Here is a 19,253-nt window from a genome sequence, read left to right on the forward strand (position 1 = left end):
CCCACCTCCTCTCTCTCTCTCCCTCTCTCTTTTTCTCTCTCACCTCTCTCTCTTTCTTCTTTCTCTTCTCTCTCTCTTTCTTTCTCTCTCTCTCTCTCTCTCTCTCTATATATATATATATATATATACATATATATATATCTCACTCGCATTTCACTCCACAGGGGATCCTGGGGTCCATCTTCTAACCACAATATCCGGAGTCCGCCATGAGGCACCAGGGCCTCTGCTCAGCCTTATGAGGGTCCCCCTGATGGGTCCCAAAACTCCCACCAATCTTTCTGCACCTCAGACAGGAACCTGCATGGGTTACCCAGAACCTGGGGACAGGGTGATAGTAGATGCCCTTTACCACATGTCTGCTGACAGGGAAGCAAGTGGAAGTGAGCAGGATCTGGGTCTGCAGCCTCCCAGCTGGCTCTGCTTTCCCTCAAGGCCCAACATATGCCTCCATGAGCCTCCAACCGCCGCCACGCTCAGCGAGTACCTGTAAAAGGCAGCAGGTGAGGAGAGATGTGAAGGCCACAGTGGGGTAGAGCCAAGGCTGAGCCAGTGCCACCTCCCTGGGATGACTCAGCGGATGAGCAGCGAGGCCTCTGCTGAAATGCTTTGTTCTGGCTTCCTCTGTGAAAGGAGAAACCCAACTGCAGCACAGCGACTCAGCCCCGGGAGACTTATGGACTCCTCTCTGCACACCAGCACCTTGCTGAAGAGCTAATTAAAAAAATAAGTACACATACACACACACACAAACACACACACACACGCTCCGCCTTGGCTTATGGAGATAGCGCAAAGGCTCAAGGGCTCAGCACATGTTTTACAAACATGAAATCTGGATTCCATCCACTACGCACATAGTCCCCCAATGCCTCTGACAGTGATGCTCAGCCTTACTGTGTATAGTCCTCCAAAATCATCAGGGACTGGAATGATCTTACAGTGGGTAGGGTGCTTGCCTTTTTCCTTGCATGAACTGGATACATGTCAATCTCCGACACCATATATGGTCTCCTGAGCTCAGCCAGAAGTCTTACCTGAATGCAGAGCCATGAGTAAGCACTGAGTACCAACTTGTGTGGCCCCAAAATAAAGAGACAGAAAAAGAATAGAATCCCCACATTACTTAGCTCCATCTCCCCATTGGATTTTGGAGCAGTCCCAAGAACATCTATTTAGCTGATGGGAAAACTGAGCATGGGGGAGGGTCAGAGGATATGTGCAAAGGCCAGTCTTAACCATCCTCTTAGTAGTACAGCCCAGAGCAGCATTCCACGCCTGGGCTTTGGACCCCCACATGGGTAAGTAAAGCAGCAGACATTCAGTATTGATGTGAATATGTTTTTTCCAGTTCTTTGGTGATTCTGATGAGCAACAGGCTGAGAAATGTCTACCCAGACAGACATGGTCAGATATACCGTCCCCAGGGAGCAAATGCTCTCATCCAAACTCCCAGTGCACCAGGGACTTTGCCAGTAAAGTTCTATCAGACCTTTCTGATTCCACATGAAATAGCCAGTGTGTGGAGAGCATTCTTGAATCAGGCCTTGTTCTGGGTTGTTCATATAAAGGCTCTCTCTGGACATGGTGTTGGAATATTTTTACCCCCATTCAATAGGTGAAGAAAACAAGGCACCATGCAATTAGGTGCACAGCGGGTAAGAGCAGGGCTGGCATCAAGGAGGGTGGGCACAGCCAATCTACCTCCTGCGGCCTGGGCAGTCACCCTTGGTGGCGGGCATTTCCTTGGGCAGCCGGCGGGCTGTGGTGGCAGGGACAGGAGGAGCATGTGATTCTCATCTTGACAAGTGGCCCTTTAACAATCAGTATTTCCCCTCCACAGCCCAAAGAGGAAATGAGAAGGGAGAGAGAGAAGGAGGGAGACAGGCAAGCCTGATAGATGTGTGGGGCTGGGTCACACCTTGAAACCAAAAATCCATTCTCTTAGTCTAAACACACAGTGTGTGCTCGAGGTGGGCAGGAAGCCACGCCAACCACCCACCCTGACCAAAGCGCTGGCATGCCTCCGGGCCCACATAGGCACTCTGCTGGCTGGGGACTGTGGGCATGTGGGACACCCAGTGGTGAATTCAGAGTTCCTGGCTCCCCCCTCCTCCCCAAATACCCACACCCTCCCACACAAACAACCCAGAGTAATGGGATCATTTCCCACATGACTTTGAGTCCCCTGGGAAACCCGGGGCCCACCCTGAAACCCAGCCTCAGCTTCCAGGATGCCCCCCACCTTTTCATCAAATCAGGCCTGGCCCCACCACCTGGCCAGTGCAGGAGACATGCTGCCTGGGCTTCCCATTCCATCATGTCTGTCTAGGAACAGAGGTGGAGGTAGAGAGTCAACAGGTGAGAACCAGGACGTTGGTCCATCATGTTGTAGGGTCAGCAGATGTTGAAAGGAGTTGATGTTACAATCAGAAGAATAATATCAACAATAATATCAAAAGCTAGCAGGTATCAACCATCCATGGATTAGCTCGTGGTATCCTCCCAACACCACAGGGATGGCACTTGCTGAGGAAACTTCCATCTTACCCATGACACGTCCGGGCCCAAAGAGGTTAAGGAACAGGTCTGGCCATGCAAGTGGAAGCAAACATAAACAAATGGGACTACATCAAACTAAGAAGCTTCTGCACTTCAAAAGAAAGGTAAAAGATAAAGGCCCTCCCGTTGTTCATTGATATGCTCGAGCGGGCCCAGTAACATCTCCATTGGAGACTTTGTTGTTACTGTGTCTGGCATATCGAATACGTCACGGGGAGCTTGCCAGGCTCTGCCGGGCGGGCGAGATACTCTCGGTAGCTTGCTGGGCGCTCCGAGAGGGGCGGAGGAATCGAACTCGGGTCGGTCATGTTGGCTGCGTGCAAGGCAAACGCCCTACAGCTGTGTTATCGCTCCTTCAAAAGAAACAGTGACCAAAATACAGAAAGAGCCCTCAGAACAGATGACTGATTAAAGAAACTTTGGTATATCTACACAATGGAATACTATGCAGCTGTCAGGAGAGATGAAGAGAGACTCATCTGATAAGGGATTAATATCCAGGATATACAAGACACTAGTAGAATTGTACAAGAAAAAACCTCCAACCCCATCAAAAAATGGGGAGAAGTGGGGAGAAGAAATGAACAGAAGTTTCCTCAAAAAAGAAATACAGGGGCTGGAGCGGTAGCACAGCGGATAGGGCATTTGCCTTGCATGTGGTTGACCAGGGTACAATTCCCAGCATCCCACATGGTCCCCTGAGCACCATCAGGAGTAATTCCTGAGTGCATGAGCCAGAAACAACCCCTAAGCAGCGCCAGGTGTGACCCAAAAAGCAAAAAAAAAAATTACAAATAGCCAAAAGGCACATGAAAAAATGCTCCACATTGCGAGCCACCAGGGAGATGCAAATCAAAACAACAATGAGATATCGTCTCACACCACAGAGACTGGCACACATTCAAAAGAACAAAAGCACCAGTGCTGGCGTGAATGTGGGGGAAAAGGGACACTCTTTCACTGTTTGTGGGAATGCCCACTAGTCCAGCCTTCTGGAAAACAATATGGACAGTCCTTCAAAAACTAGAAATTGAGCTTCCATATGACCTTGCAATACCACTTCTCGGAATATATTCCAAGGATGCAAAAAATCACAGTAAAAATGACATCTGTACCTATATGTTCATTGCAGCACTGTTCACAATAGCCAAAATCTGGAAACAACCCAAGTGCCCTAGAACAGATGACTGATTAAAGAAACTTTGGTATATCTACACAATGGAATACTATGCAGCTGTCAGGAGAGATAAAGTCATGAACTTTGCTTATAAATGGATAGACATGGAGAGTATCATGCTTAAGTGAAATGAGTCAGAAAGAAAGGGATAGACATAGAAGGACTGCACTCATTTGTGGAATATAAAAAAACATAACATGAGGCTGATACCTAAGGATACACGGGAGTAGATACACGGGACAGCTAGATTGCTCCATAGCTGGAAGCCTGCCTCATAAGCAAAGGGGAGAAGGTAGCTGGAATAGAGAAGGGATCACTAAGAAAATGATAGCTGGAGGAATCAGTTGGGATGGGAGATGTGTGCAGAAAGTAGATTAAGGACCAAACATGATAACCTCTCAGTGTCTGTAATGCAAACCATAATGCCCAAAAGTAGAGAGAGATTATGGGTAATCGTGTCTGCCATGGAGGCAGGGGGAAGGTGGGAAAGGGGGGTACACCGGGGATATTGGTGGTGAGGAATGTGCACTGGTGGAAGGATGGGTGTTTGATCATGTGTGATTATAACCCAAACATGAAAACTTGTAGCTATCTCACAGTGATTCAATAAAATTTTTTAAAAAAGAGAGAGAGAGAGAAAGAAACGGGTCTGGGATCACTCTAATGTCTAATGCAAATGACAGATTATAGGTTGGAAGCCCAGCCACCTGACCCTGGAAGAGGGACAGCCGCAAGGACCAGGAGACGGGAGGTGGGGTCAGTCAGAGGGCCCCAGGGGACACTTTGTTCATATAAAGCGGGTGGAAGATGAGTAAGAATGAGCAATGCTCCCAATAGGAACACAATGGCCCCCTTACTGTGCCAACGCCAGAATTGCTGTGCAAAGGCAGCCCTGGGAGGGAGGAAGCAGCCGAAAAAGGGGTCGGGGTGAGCCAGGCAGGTTTGCTCGGGCTTGCTTCTCCCTGATGGCAAGAAACCCCATCCGAGTCATGAGTCCGGCTGGATGAAACCCTGCTCAGCACCGCACACACAGATACCCTGATCAGCAGTGCAGAGGGCAGGCAAACAGGCAGCCTACAGAAATTCTGCAGCCTGGCACCATAATAAATGTCAGCTACCCCCGGTGATGAATGAATCACAGGTCTACAGTTGCACCAACAAAGCTGCTCTCTCTCTCTTCTCTCTCTCTCTCTCTCTCTCTCTCTCTCTCTCTCTCTCTCTCTCTCTCTCTCTCTCTCGGCCACCAGCGTGGGTACCTTTCACAGCCTGGGATAACTTGGCATCCTTCCCTTCCCCCCACCAGTAACCTGTGGCTCCCTGTTCCTCCACCATAAATCCTCAGCCGCCACCTCGACATGGCAGCCAGCCTGGCCCCAGGGAACCCTGCTGATTTACAAGCTCCAAAGTCCAAACTCAATGGTGAGGAAAGAAAGGACTCATGTAGCCCATCAGGTCTGGTGCTCCGAAACTACAAACCACGCTGGCGGGGGACAGAAGCATGGCAGGGTGAAGGGCCTTGAGAGTCACTGTGCTTAATGGCCGCCACAATGATGAGGTGGCTCCTGAGGGACCTCCAGGGCCACGGATGAGGTTTTCAGTTGGCCGCAGAAGGTCAGAAGAAGGAGTTGCCTCTTCCTTCTTCTTTGGGGGTGTTGGATTCTAGCCCCTTTCCTTCTGCTCTCATTCCTTCATATTTGTTCTACCTTGCCTCATGAGATGGCCACGGTGCTCCGAACACACACGTCGAATTCTGACTTGGAGGCAGGGGAGTGACAGCCACTGCATTTCTCAATCTTTTTTTTTATTGTCTGTGAAACAATAGTCGACTCTGCCCAGGGCTCAGAGGCCCCTCTCAGGCAGAGCAAGGCAAAGGACAGAGGGGGGCTGGGCATCCAACTAGAGGTGCCCAGCGGATAGCAGGGAGCCTTCGAGTGCCCAATGGGCCTGGAAGTGCCGAGCCCACCCTTTTGACTCCAGGAGAGCTGGGACCAATGCTCGTGCTTTGTGCCAGAAGTGAGCAGGGGCAGGAGGTTCGAATCATCCTCTACGGGGGCTCCCTCCCTCTTGATCGACTGTCCCTGCATGTGTGGTGGAGACAGAGGCAGAATTTAAGGCTTAGAGGGAAAATGCTGGCAAAATGGATAGGAAGCATCTGCTGGGGCAAGGAGGAAAGACCCAGCCTCTCTTGGCAGGCTGTGAACGCCCATTAGTTAAGCAATAAATTTGGAAGCCAAAGAGTGAGCTTCAGTGAGAGAGAACCTGCGCACCATCCATTTGCTCTGGAGGGCACTACAGTGCCGCTGTGGCCGGACACCCGGGCACTCAGGACAATGCCGCCCAGGCCCGCATTCCTCCTCAGCTCTGGCTTTTTCATTGTTGACAGAAAAAAGACGGAGGCCGGGAGGTGGCGCTGGCACAGGGAAGCTGCTTTAATTCCCTCCAAGGGCTCTGGTGACACTGGAAACCACTAGACATGGCCCGAGCGGTTTGTCACCAGATTCCCCATGGGATTGGCTCTAAAGGCATTGTTGCAGATTTTTCCAACACGAGACCAAATTAAGGAGACTGTGTGTGTTCAAAATGCTGTTCCTCACTGTCTCCAGCTGGCCTCGCTCTTCAGGAGCCAGCCCAGAGGTATGGACCCCAAGTTCCAGCAGGGCCTTTGCTATGCCCAGGCCATGACTGTCTAGGGGCTCCCCACCAAGGAGGCAGGCCTGCGGGACCCAGGCCCCTCGCAGAGGTAGAAGAGAAACTGGGAAGCCTGGGAAGACTTAGGCTTCAGGGTGTGCTTTCTGGGTCCCCCACAGGGAGCCCCGGGGCTGACAGCAGAACTCCAGCGCCAGCTGCACTCACAGGGACCAAAGGAATTATCGAGAGCTGGGAGTGAAGGAGCAAGGTTGACCTAGGCCAAGTGCCGCTGCGTGCTGGACTGCAGCTGTGGCTCTGCGTTCTAGAGTGTTTCTGGCTTCTAGGGGCAGCCATGATCCTTGATATCGCTAAGGGGCACCAGGAGTGACTTCCCACACCCCAATCATTTGTTTCCAGAACGTTCTTTCTATATGAAGGAGGACAGGGGATTTGCTTCTGGGAAGCACCAAATCTTCTTAGCTTGTACCTTCGATTCCCAAAAAACTGGTCCTACAAACTGGTCCCAAAATCTGTTCTCACTGTAAGACAGCCTTGTGATATGTCAAAAGCAAAATGAATCTAAAACAACAGGGGAGAATGCCTGCAAAGTAATGCCTGAAAAGTAATGCCTGCAAAGAATGCCTGCAAAGAATGCCTGCAAAGTAATGCCTGCAAAGTAATCTTGACATTAAAGCAAGGCAAGCATTTGCCAAAAGCCAGTTCAGTTTTGAACAAACCCAGGACTTATAAAAAATTTCTCGAGACATTTTGCCAAACTGAGCTCTGGTCATTACCTGTTATGGGCAGCTTGTTTCTCTCCAAAGCAATTTTCTTCTGTCTTCAAGCTAAGTGCTCCTGATCCAGCCTAGTTTCTGCAGCTGCTGCACACCACACCTGACAGGTGTCTGGAGTTGGCTCCCATAGGCAGCAGGAATGTGAGGGGCCCTACTCCAGCCAGAGCCAACCTGAACCCTTGGCCACTCATGGCAGACTCCAGAGGAATTCAGAAGCATGCTGGGGGCAACAGGTACCCACAGCCGTCTGGCTATGTTCTCCCAGTCAAGTCAGGCTGGCAACTCTGCACATTAGAAGGCCAGTGCCATGTGGTCCCTGAGCTCTGATAGAAAGGGACTCCTCGGGACAGATGGCAGGAGCACAGGGAGAGGGAAGGTGGAGCTGGAATCTCCATGAGGGGCCTTGAGGCCCAGGCAGAGGCGAGAAGCTGTGTGTGGTGGGTGGGTGGTGAGGCCAGGCAGATCCTTCCACAGCCAACAGAGCAGGGGCCCAGTGGCTTCCCCTCTACAGGGCAAGAACAACCACCCACAAGGGGACGCGTCCCCTGAAGCCACCTCCACTTCCAGTCGAGCCCATCCTGAAGGCCATGTTCCACATACTCCCTGCTTATCCCAACGCTTCCCAGTTGGTAAGGAGTCAAGAGACTGTGGCCATGAGGAGCCAGGCCGGGGGTTGGGGGGGGAAAGGGGAGTTGCTGCACCAATTCCTCACTGGATCAGCAGGAGCCTGCGCTGCCTTCAGCTCCTCCTGCCAAAAAAGGATCATGGGGGAACACCAAGACATTGAGCACCCCCACCCCAGAAGTGTTCCCCAAGAGCCCTCATGCTTGCTTGCTTGCTTGTTCTGATTTGTAGACCCATCAGCACAGCCCAAGACAGTGCCCAGATATGGCAGCATGAAAGAGCATCATACTCCCTGACATTTCCTTCCAGTCACCTTGACACCTTTCTGGTTTGCCAAAGGGACCAGCTGCCAACACCAGTCTCAGGATGGGAACCATGAATCCACTCTTCAGCCACTGCTTCCAAGAGCCAATAATGAAAGTCAAGACCCAGAACAGGGGCCAAAGCAGTTCTCCTGAGCCGGGAGCTTGTCTCTGTCTAATTTCCTCTCCCCTGCCGGCTCATGCAGCTGCAGGTACATCTGGTCTGAATATCAGCCTCTTGCCTTTGATCCTTCCACCCCATGTCTCTCAGATGTTTATTCAGTGCCACAGCCTCGGAGCGCCATGCCTGAGACAAGACTTCTGGCTCCTCTTACTAAAGACCTCGATTTAACTTAATGGACTAAACAGGGAACCATTTCTATATTATTAATTAATTAGGGCCCTACCAGCAAGGATAATAATATGATAACTTAAATAAGACTGCAAGGTCTAGCTGCCAGTTTATAAAAAGAGTACTAAGAATAGCGTGATTAGAAAGACATTCAAGAGGGAAGAGTGTGAAGAAGTCGACCCAGATCTGACTAACGCCAGGGCTAACCGGTTCCCCTAACAGTTACTCGCCTGCTCTGAGCTGTTTTCTCCTGAGACTAGAAAGAAGGATGGATGTATAATTGTCAAGGCTGTTGTGGGGATCCAACAAACGCAATGTATAAAAATTTCCCTGGGCTGAATAGGCTTAAAAATTTATGAAAATGTTGCTCAAGGAATTGTAACACAGGGGCTGGAGAGATAGTCCAGCAGGTAAAGCGTTTGCCTTACGTGAAGCCAACACTTGATTTATCCCCGGCATCCCTCGCTGACCTGGGTTCAATCCCCAGCACCCCATATGGTACTCCCAGTCAGCCAGGAGTGCAGAACCAGGAGTAAGCCCTGAGCACCATAGGGTGTGGCCCAAAAACAAAAACAAAAAGAAAGTACCTTAACTTCAAGGAGAGAGTAGTACAGAGGTGAAGGCACTTGCTTAGCATGCTGCCAAACCCAGTTCAACCTCCTACACTAGATATGATCCCCTGAGCACCGCCAGGGATGATCTCTGAGCACAGACCCAGGAGTAAGATCCAATCACAGCAGGTGTGACCCAACCCCTTCTCACTCCTGCCCCAAAAAAAATACCTTAATGGATTACAGATAATCAAATAGCTATTTAAGGCTGATAAAGGGTGATTCTAAGAGCAGGTTTTTCCATTGTTATTTGTGTTTGGTGGGCATTAGCATAATAGAGTTCCAGAAGGGTGTCAGTGGCCCTCTATACCTTGCCCAGGCATCTCACCAAATTCCTTTTCTACTCCCTCTACACTCTTGGCCATACTATTTGCCAAGGTCTCTACCTTGATCCATCAAAACTGTCCTGGGGCTGTTTACCCAGTCCCTTGAGATCTTGCTACAAAACTCTTTGTTATTGTTGTTTTGGGATTACACCCAGCGGTGGTAAGGTTTACTCCTGGTTCTGTGCTCAGGTATCACTCCTGGTGAGTTTGGGAGGCCATCTGGGGTGCTGGGAACCAAATCTGGAGCTTAGCACTGCAAGATAAGGGCTCTACCCACTATCTCTCTGGCCCTCAACAGATAACTCTATTTTTTTCCTTGAATCACAGTGAGACACAGTTACAAAGCTTTCATGATTGAGCTTCAGTCATACAATGATTGAACACCCATCCCTCCATGTCCCCAGTATCCCTCCTGCCACACTCACCCCACCCCACCCCGTGCCTCTATGGCAGGCACTTTCCTTCTCTCTCTCTCTCTCTCTCTCTCTCTCTCTCTCTCTCTCTCTCTCTCTCTCTCTCTCTCTCTCTCTCTCTCTCTCTTTCTCTTCCCCACTTGGGACATTTTTGTTTGTTATATAGTTACTGAGAGGCCATCATGCCTGGTCCTTTGTCTACTTTTATCTCTCATCCAGAACAATCCCTCCAACCATTGTTGACTTAGTGGTCCCTTCTCTATCCCAACTGTCTCTCCCCCAGCACATGAGGCCAGCTTCCAAACCATGGAGCAATCCTCCTGCCCTTGTCTCTAATGTCCTTTGGTGTTAGTTCTCATATTAAGTTATTTTATATTCCACAAATGAGTGCAGTTATTCTATGTCTATTCTGTCTGTTCCTCTCTTTCTGACTTAGCATTTCACTTAGAATGATACTCTTCATGTCCATCCACTTATAAGCAACTTTTATGACTTCATCTTTTCTAACAGTTTCATAGTATTCCATTGTGTAGATGTACCAAAATTTCTTTAACCGGCCATCTGTTCTCGGACACTTGGGTTGTTTCCAGATTCTGGCTATTGTGAACAGTGCTGCAATAAACATATAGGTGCAGATGTCATTTCTACTGTGCTATTTTGCACCCCCAGGATATAGTCCCAGAAGTGGTATTGCTGAGTCATATGGAAGTTCAATTTCAAGTTTTTTTAAGAATGTCCATATTGTTTTCCAGAAAGGCTGGACCATTCCTGCCAACAATGAGAGTCCCCGCATCCTTACCAGCACTGGTTGTTCTTGTTCTTTAGTTGTTTTTGCTGTTCTTGTTCTTTTTGATGTGTGCCTTTTTGATATCTCTTTTTGATATCAAAAAGAGGCTTACATCACAGATACTGTGATGTAAGATGATATCTCACTATTGTGGGTTTTTTTGGTGTTTTTGGGGGGGGGATTTTTTGTTTGGTTTTTTTTTTGTTTGGGTTTTTGGGTTTTTTTTTTTTGCTTTTTGGGTCACACATGGCGATTCATTACTCCTGGCTCTGCACTCAGGAATTAGTCCTGGCGGTGCTCGGAGGACCATATGGGATGCTGGGAATCGAACCCGGGTCAGCCTCATGCAAGGTAAATGCCCTACCCGCTGTACTATCACTCCAGACCCCTCATTGTTGTTTTGATTTGCATCTTCCTAATGATTGGTGATGTAGAGCATTTTTTTCATGTTCCTTTTGACCATTTGTATTTCTTTTTCTGAGGAAGCTTCTGTTCTTTTCTTCTCCCCATTTTTTATGGGGTTGGAGGATTTTTTCTTATAAAGTTCTACCAGTGTTTGTATATCCTGGATATTAACCCCTTATCTGATGGGTAAAGGTAAAGGTAAAGGCCCTCCCGTTGTTCGTCGATTTGCTCGAGCGGGCCCAGTAATGTCTCCATTGGAGACTTTGCTGTTACTGTGTCTGGCGTATCGAATACTCTCGGTAGCTTGCCGGGCTCTCCGAGAGGGGCGGAGGAATCGAACTCGGGTCGGCCATGTTGGCTGCGTGCAAGGCAAACGCCCTACCGCTGATGGATATTGGGTATTGGGCAAATAATTTTTCCCATTCTGGGGGCTTTCTCTATATTTTGGTCACTGTTTCTCTTGAAGTGCAAGAAGCTTCTTAGTTTAATGTAGTCCCATTTGTTTATCTTTTGTTGCCACTTGCTTGGTAATCCTTAAAGATGTTTTTCATCTTTAAATTTATGTTTCTTTCTTAAACATGTCTTTAGCTTCAATGTCAATGAAGGTTTCTGCCTACATTTTCCTCCATGTACCTTATGGATTCAGGTCTGATATTGAGGTCTTTTAGTCATTTTGATCAGACTTTTGTGGCTTTGCCAGATAACTCTTATCCAGTCTTAAACCCCTTTCTGTAAAGGATTAGGGAGTAAATACTTCAAGCCTTTCGGACCATCTATCCCGTCTCTGCCACAGCAGCCCAACTCTACCTGGCATGAATGCAGAAATAAACATATGCCTAAGGAGTACAACTGAGTTCCAATAAAACTTCATAAACTTTTGGAGACAAAGACCCATATTTGGGCCAAGAATCTAAATAGTTCTTAGATATTTGCAGATTGTAATGTGTCATGTTATATTGGGTAGAGTTACTTCTTAAGTGGAATTTTTTATACTTTATCCCTATGACCACGTTAGTAGGATACATTTTAGATACTGAGTGAAATTCAGTATAAAGATACGTGAAAGATAATAGTTATGCCTAAAGTACACCACATCTTCTTACCTATTATATTGTTATTTTCACACTGCAGAAGGACCTCCAGCTAGATTAGATCAGTGACTTCCTGCTTGCAACCACAACAAAATCACCCAGAGGGCTTGATAAGACACAAATCACGAGGCTACAGCCCCAGAATTTCTGATTCAGTAGGTCTAAGATAGAATCAGAAGATTCAAAACTCCATGCCATCGCTGCTGGTCCAGAGAATGCTTTTGAGAACAACTGAGAAACTTTAAAAGTATACTGCCACCTAGTGGATAATTCCTATTTCTACTGTTCTTTGATTTTAAACTACACAGAAACTGCTGTTGTGAAGAATCAAATTTATAAAGCCCATTTGTCATTTGTGCACTTGGGATACCATAGCCATAACCATGCTAAAGATTCTTTAAATACATTAGGTTTCAAATTATTTACAATAACATGCCTACAATTTTAAATCAATTTAAACCAGAACAAGTAAATTTTCCACCAGGGAAAAGCATTGTCAATAACCAAATAGAATAAAACCACTACTGGCTGTTCTCTGGCCACTCTCTATGACCAGTTACACACAACTCTCCTAAAAAGCACATTTCACACCCCAATCCTCCAACCCACTGTTGACGAACCACTTTGACCTGGTGCAACTGATAAAATTCAGTTGAAAATTGTTCACAATGAGCTTGCTACAGACATTGGGCTCTGAGATATTTGCACATGGAGAATAGTAGAAGCAGTAAATAATTCTGTTAATAGGTCACTGAATAAACATTTGCATTGCAGTATACTAAAACTCTAAACTCCCACTCCCACCTATTGATCCCACGGAAACACCAGGCTCCCTAACTGCCCCCAGCAGGAAACAGTGGAATGTTATAGTCACTGAATGCAGATGACTTGGGATTCCAGGTTTGGCAGGCTGCTGGGGTTTTGTCAGCGTGGAGAAACATATTAGAGTGATGCTACAAAGGATGGCGTGGTACCAGGAGAACGGAAATGACAGGGACCAGAACAGCTTTTGATGCCAACAGTTTATATTTGATCTCCAGATGCAATGCAGCTGACAACTAATTAGTCTGACTTAGATCTACACAGATCCCACCCCCTCCTTCTTCTTTCCACACATGCTGTGGGCATGCTGGTGTGAAAATGTGTCTGCCTGGGGTTGTGCTTTGATTGAGAAGCCTTGGAATGAACACATTTGGAACCCCCAAGAATGCCAAAGTTCCAGCACGTGAGAGTCCCATCTGGTGAACTGGTCGTTTTTCTTCCTGCCTGGCCTGAGTGCAGGTACAGCAGTGACATTCTTTATCTAGGAAGGTGTGTGCGTGCGTGCGTGTGTGTGTGTGTGTGTGTGAGGGGGGGGGGCGTAGTTAGGGGGTGCAGTTCCATCCTAATAGAATGGGGGTACATTGTTCAGCTTCGTGTTTTTGGTAGATGAGGCCACCATTAACTACAAACCTCAGTGGTTGAGAACTACTGGATGCGAATGCTGTGGTTATTAATGAAAAGGCAATTGTGGTATTAGCTGCTGAGCTGTTTGGGAGGAATAGACAGACACACAGAGAGAGACAGAGGTAACATACAGGGAGGTAGACGGAAATTCACCCTCCTGCAGTCATATTGAAGTGCTAAAGCTTCTAGAAATAGCAGGAATACCAATTATCCCTCTCCCTGGCCCTGGGGACTCAGAGCCAACACCTATGGCACCCTTCTGTGTGCTTGGCCTTTTAGAAGCACATGTCGTGTTAGGATCCAATATCCGAAAGACCACACAAAGCAATGAGCTTTGTAGTATAAAGTTTTATTCGGCACAAGTCAAGCAAGCGCGAAGTTCAGAAAGCTGAGACAGCTGAGAAAGCTGATCAGTCAGGGTCGTCCCTCCAAGTAGGAGAGGAGACTCCTCCTCCTTTGTTCTCACACCCTTTTTATCCTGATTTCTGCAAGTTGCCCATTTCTTGGTGGTCTAGCTAATTTCCTGGTGACCTTTTACTTGATTGGCCACCTTCAGCTGGTTTGTCCTGGGTAAGTGCCGTGTCAAACTCCTATTGGCTGTTATCATCTAGGGGCTCATGTCTCATCTCTTTCCGAGGACTGGTGAACAGTAGATTTCCACATCCTGCTGTGCATCAGGGTTTCTAGCTAACTCTGTAATTCTGAGATATGCCTAAGGCTTATCTTTGTCATAGCTGTACAAATTTTACACTACGCAAGACTTGGGTAAGGAATGACTGCTACTTAGAAACGGTGGTGCTTGTGTTATGCTGAATAATACCTATCTTATCTGGCAGTTGGGCTGGAGCGATAGCACAGCCGGTAGGGTGTTTGCCTTGCACGTGGCCGACTGGGGTTTGATTCCTCTGGCCCGGCAAGCTAACGAGAGTATCTCACCCACACGGCAAAGCCTGCCAAGCTACCCGTGACGTATCCGATATGCCAAAAACAGTAACAAGTCTCACAATTTGTTGTGAGACTTTACTGGTGCCCACTCGAGCAAATCGATAAACAATGGGAGGACAGTGCTACAGTACTACCTGGCAGTAGCGGGGAGGGCCCCACATTAAGAGTCACAACACTGAGACAAGTGATGTTGTTACACCTCATTTCACAGGCTTGAACAGCTAGTAAGTGGCAGATCTGAAGTGGGAGCCTGGGAATCCTCCTGACAGTGGACCTTAAACCACCAGACTCATGAATTGAAGCTAGTCTAAGCCTCCCATTGCCACCCAAGCCTGTGGACAGCTCTCCATCTTGAGCACCACCCCTCAACTCACCTTCGCAGACTGAGCACCACTGGCTTGGCAGACCGAGCATATCTCCTGCCCCATTGACTTTGGGCTAGGCCATGTGACTGCCTTTGGCCAGTGGGGATGTTTCATAATGTGATTCAAGCAGGACATTGAAAGGTGCTTGTAACATTGGCATGCCCTCTTTGCTGTTGGACCCGAAAATGAGACTCATGGGACTACCCCAAAGTGTATCTGACCCTAGAGGCAAATGAATTTAGGATTAATCAGCAAACTCCACCTGTGGCATGGGTTTATTACCTAGAGGTATCTGCTATACAACCCATAATCCTTCCTAAGTCCGTGGTACCCTAGGTAGGGTTTTCAGATGTGTAGTCTAAAGACCTAACACCTTGTCCTGGGTACCAACTGGGGACCGCACCAACTAAGTATAGACAGAAGATTAACACACTGAACCTGCCCCAACAGAAAGGACTGGTCCTAGGTCCCCACTGATCTTAGAAAGCCACTGGGAAATTGCTCATCTCCACCTTTTTTTAAAATTTTATTTTATTTATAAAGTTGTTCACAATAATTCATTACATTTAATATTCAAACACCAATCCCAGCACCATAAGAGGAAAGTGTGTGAAGATTGTTGTATTTTACCCTGGAGCTATTATGCCCCTATATAAGAGATTACAAACATATATGTTAAACCCAAAAAAAAGGTGTGCTGTTTTTGGTACATTAGTGGGGTAGAATATCTCGGCCGCACGCTCCAGGAATTCTGAAATTTAGAATACAATTAGAGCAGATTCACTCATGGGAAAGGCCTATGTCTCTCTCTTCTTGGCTGTTGATGAGATTATATGGTGCCAGGGGCAGTTTGTGGGTATGACTGCCTAGCTACTGGAAAACTTGGGAGCTGGGGAGAGGAGGCCCAGTCCTGCTCTGAGTGAGCTTGGAGATTTCAGTCATGGGTCCCGCATACATGGGTTTCTCTGCAGGTTCCCCCGTAGGTGAAGCTTGACCTGGCTTGTGAAGACCGGTCTTGAGCATGTCTGTGGTTGAGTTCTGGAAGTTTTCAGCTGCTGGAGCTCTGTTGGGGCAGGAGGGAAACTCAACCCACCCCTCTCCGAGTTGCCCCAGTAAAGAAAGCCTGATGCGGGGTCAGGACATGTCTCCACATTTTTACAAAGAAAACAACCCAAAACCTCTTTGTTCAATTATTAGTTGGGATTTCTGTCATTTCTGGTCAATGTCATTCCTAACTGCCATTGACTTCCTTTAGACAATAACTTGCTTACAAATGCTCTATCTTCATGTATCAGTCTTTTCAAATTGACTAGTCTTCTCAAAAGAGCCGGAGAGAAAAATCCTTGCAAATATCAACCAATCCATCAATGCTGGGCAGGTAAGTTTAGTGTGGCTTATGTGAGAGGTAGTGCAACTAAAATCAACCCTTGGAGCTTCGTTTATTGATGTAACCAGGTTTCTAGAATAGGGTCTAGTATTCAACGCATATTCAATATAGCTAGTTTGTTAAAGAAACAATTTAGGGCTGGAAGAGATACTAAGGGTTAAAGATACATCCTTTGTGCACAGCCAACTCCAGTTCTACCCCTGGCTCTGTATATTGTGTCCCAAGCACCTCTAGGAGTGATCCCTAAGCACAGAGCCAGGAATATGGTCTGAGAACCACCCTCCCCCCCACCCCCCAAGAAAAGAAATACTTCAGGACAGAGTGATGGTACAGCAGGTAGGCTGTTTATCTTGGACACAGCCAACCTAGGTTCATTCCCCGGTGCCCCATATAGGTCCCTGAGCCTGTCAGGAGTGATCACTGAATGCAGAGTCTAAGCACCAGAGTCTCAGCTACCAGGTATAGCGCCAAAACAAAATGATACAAAAAAAATTTTAATTATTATTAAAGTCTCTTGAGACGTATTTTGCTGACCTGACTCCTCAAGAAACCATCCTCAGGTGAATTTGGGGAAACTCATCTCAATAACTTTCCAAGGTTACAGAAGCCTTCTCAGGTTAAGATTGCAAACAGAAACCATAATAACTTTATTGAGATACAGTTCTCATAAAATGCATCTTTTAAAGTGCACAGTTTTGGGACAGAGAGATAGTACAGCAGGTAAGGCACTTACCTTACGGTTCGGTTCTCAGGATCCCATATGATCCCCTGAGCCCATGAGGAGTGATACTTGAGTGCAGAGCCAGGAATAACCTCTGAGCATTACTGGGTATGGCCCCAAACCATGAATAAATAAATAAGGTATAGTTGTGGCAGACAGAGAGAAAAAGAGAGAGCGAGAGAGAGAGGGAGGAAGGGAGGGAGAGAGAGAAGGGGACAAATGAAGAGGGAGAGAGAGAGGGGGAGGGAGGGAGAGAGATAGGGACAAAAGAAGAGATAGAGGAGAGAGAGAGAGAGAGAGAGAGAGAGAGAGAGAGAGAATCATGTTTGTCTTGCATATGGCCCCCTGAGCACTGCTGGGAGTGATCCTTAAGCACACATCCGGGATCAATCCCTGAGCACTGCCAGGTATAGCCTAAAAACCAAATAAAGTATACAGTAAATTTCCAGCTTTTTCATAGGATCATGCAAACATCACCACGATGTAACTTTAGAACACATTCATCATCCCTGCCCTGTGGCTGCCATGACCATCACTTCCTCTCCCACTCCGCAATCCTGCTTTGGACAACAAGATCCTCTTTTGACTTTACGGTTTTGTCTATCCTGGAAATTTCATATAAATGAAATTGTACAGTGTGTGATCCTTTGGGTGTGACTTCTGTCCTTTAGTAAAATTTTCTGCCTTTTTCCCATTTGAAAAAAAAATTGCCCTCTCTGGGGACCCAAGAAGGTCAGCCAGTGAGAATCACCTCAGTGTATGCCCAGCTCAGGATGTCACACTTTCCCTGGACGCATTCTGAACTACTGAGCCATCTTCTGGGCCCTTTCTCACTGGAGATAACAAACAGGGCACTGTCCAGATCAGAATTTGAACTCAGGATCTTTCACTTGCCAGACAAGCCCTTGATGCCTCAGAGTCCTCTTCCAGAGCACACAAGATGTTTCCAAGGTTTATCCCATCTGGAGCACATGGCAATACTTCCTTTTAGTGGCAGAATAATATTCCTTTATATATATCTACCATATTTTATTTCTCTATCATCAGTTGGAGGACATTTGGAGTGCATCCACTTTATGACTATCATGAAGAAAACAGCTATGAACATTTGTGTCACCATATGTCTTCCATTCTCTTGGCTCCCTGCCTAGGAGCAGCATGGCTGGCTCGTATGGTAGCTCTATGTTTAACTTTTGAGGACCTGCCAAACTGCTTCTCAAAGCAGCTGCTCCAATTTATGTTTCTGCCAACAGTATATTGAGGATTCCAATTTCTCCACATCTTCACCAACACTTGTTATTATCTGTCTCTAATTAGAGCTTTCCTAGTGGGTGTGAAGGCCTCTCGCCTTGTAGTTTTCCCTCGCATCTTGGAAGGGTAAAACTTACTGAGCCTCTTTCCATAGGTCCATGGACCATCTGTATATCTTCTTTAGAAAAATGTGTAGGCATAAGTCTAATGTTCTTTAGAGAGGTTAATTTTTCAGAAGACTCTTGAGGCTGCATTATGAGACTAAAATTTTTTTTCCTTAATAATGAAAAAAAGCTCTGTAAAAATCTGATTTAGTTGCCTGCCACTGATTTAGGACTGCTGATGCCCCCCACGAAGGAAAATATTATTGCTTTCCGAGTCACTGAGGTTCCATCACTTAGTACACCCGACAAAGGAAATACAGGCAGTGAGCAGAAGTATGATCACAACTAGCAAAAAAAGTGTACATTCTAGGGGTCAGAAAAATAATACAGTAGGCTCAATCTGAAAGTCCTGAGCACAGCCAGGTGTGGCCAAAAAAGGAAAAAAAGGGTACATTCTGACTGTCAGAATTACTTTCTCTTCTTTTAATTGCATGTGGCAAGCCCAGAGAAAGAGCCCACCCCACTAATCCCTTGACTTCAGATCTCCAGCATCCATTGCCAGGAGACAATTAACGTGTTGCTAAAGTCTATAGTACATTGCCGCAACAATCCTGAGAAATCACCACCTCCTCCTGAAGGAGGATACTGGGGTGGATCAGCTACAACCTTCCTCTGGCTAACAAAAACTTACATCCCCTGGTATACAGTTACTAAATCTCTTCCTGTTATACCTCCAGCTCAAAGTCCAGGACCCCATCATCAAAATAAGGTTTCTGGAGTACACTGGGGTGGTACATCAAAGGAGTTTATTTCTGATATTTGTGGTATTCTTTACATCGCTCCAGCCCTCTCACCCAGGGATCATTTCCAACTGAACACACACACACACACACACACACACACACACACACACACACTCCCCAGAAGTTTCTGTCTACTGAGATGCTGTCAGTATATCCACC

The sequence above is a fragment of the Sorex fumeus genome, unplaced genomic scaffold (genome assembly GCF_029834395.1).
Source record: "Sorex fumeus unplaced genomic scaffold, SorFum_2.1 ptg000047l, whole genome shotgun sequence".
NCBI classification, from domain to species: domain Eukaryota; kingdom Metazoa; phylum Chordata; class Mammalia; order Eulipotyphla; family Soricidae; genus Sorex; species Sorex fumeus.